Below are 1,060 nucleotides of genomic sequence, written 5' to 3'. Positions count from 1 at the left end.
GTTGTTTGGCGGGTCCGGGCTGGGGATTCGAACCCGCCACCTTAGGTGTACGTGGCTGGCGCCTTAGCCAGTTGAGCTATAGGCACTGAGCCTTGAAATGTATTATTACCTGAAATACATCTAGAGCAAACATTACATCTTTGGTTTGAATAAGAACAGCAACGTAGCAAAATTTTTCTGTTTAGTAGTGAATCACAGAAATAGCATTACTAAGCAGGCTGAAGGAACGAACCTACATAAGGTGAGGATGGGAAGCCTGTGCTCCGGAGTCAGAGTGCTTTGGCTTGGGGTGGAGACCCTGGCCCATACTAGCAGGGAGGCCTTGGGGGGTTTAAGTAACTTCCTTGACACTCAGTCATCTGAATGGGTGACATTAAGGAGAAAAAAAACCAGGTAAGGTACAGCCATTTCCAAAGATTTGTTTAATAAAATAAAGGAGAAGCCAACCACAAAGTGGGCCAAATAATCTAACAGAGGCAATGGGGACACAAGAAAATACAATAAGGACACTAGTTTAGGGTTACAGCCTGAAAGAGCATAAAAACACAAAAAGGCACAGCTTACAATCAGGGAAAGTGATAGATCCAACAGTAAAAAGTGAAAGCCACATGGCCAACCCCTATGCACCGCACTTAAAAAATAAGACGAAAATTTCGACCGTCAAACCAGTCCCTACAGTTTCCATATTAATTCCACTCGGTTCCAGATGTTGAATGCCCCAACCAAAATCTAAGGGTACTCTACATAAAAGCTGAGAGGGGTTACGCACCTGCCAGATCACCACGCCGCTCTTACTGTCCGCTCGCCGGAAGTCGGCCCCGCGGGAATCCGCGGACGCCCCGCCCACCGCACCGCAGGCCCCTCTCCCTATTGGCCGGAGTCCTGGGCCATTCCTCCCGCCCTAGGGCGCGGCCTGAGACCGCTCCCCAGCAAAGCCACCGAAGCCTTGAAACGTTTATAAAGTAACACATTAGTGTGCGGTGCCACGTATCGCCACCATTCTTTCGAGAACCTCCTGAACTGTGGAGAATGGGAGCGCCATGATGTTAAAACCACGGCT

General features: G+C 49.1%; 1 protein-coding gene across 1 annotated transcript in view; it reads right to left on the bottom strand.

Annotated features, from left to right (window-relative positions):
- Nucleotides 1-822, bottom strand: part of GART (phosphoribosylglycinamide formyltransferase, phosphoribosylglycinamide synthetase, phosphoribosylaminoimidazole synthetase) — a 37,708-nt gene extending 36,886 nt beyond the window's left edge. The window contains exon 1 of the mRNA XM_012809692.2: nucleotides 770-822. The gene's annotated coding sequence lies outside the window, so the exon portion shown is untranslated. The remainder of the gene's footprint in view (nucleotides 1-769) is intronic.
- Between the last annotated feature and the right edge of the window lie 238 nt (nucleotides 823-1,060).

The sequence above is a fragment of the Otolemur garnettii genome, unplaced genomic scaffold (genome assembly GCF_000181295.1).
Source record: "Otolemur garnettii isolate 467f Iridium unplaced genomic scaffold, OtoGar3 scaffold00111, whole genome shotgun sequence".
NCBI lineage: Eukaryota > Metazoa > Chordata > Mammalia > Primates > Galagidae > Otolemur > Otolemur garnettii.
The sequence above is the reverse complement of the archived record's forward strand: the minus strand, read 5'-3'. Positions and strand labels throughout refer to the sequence as shown.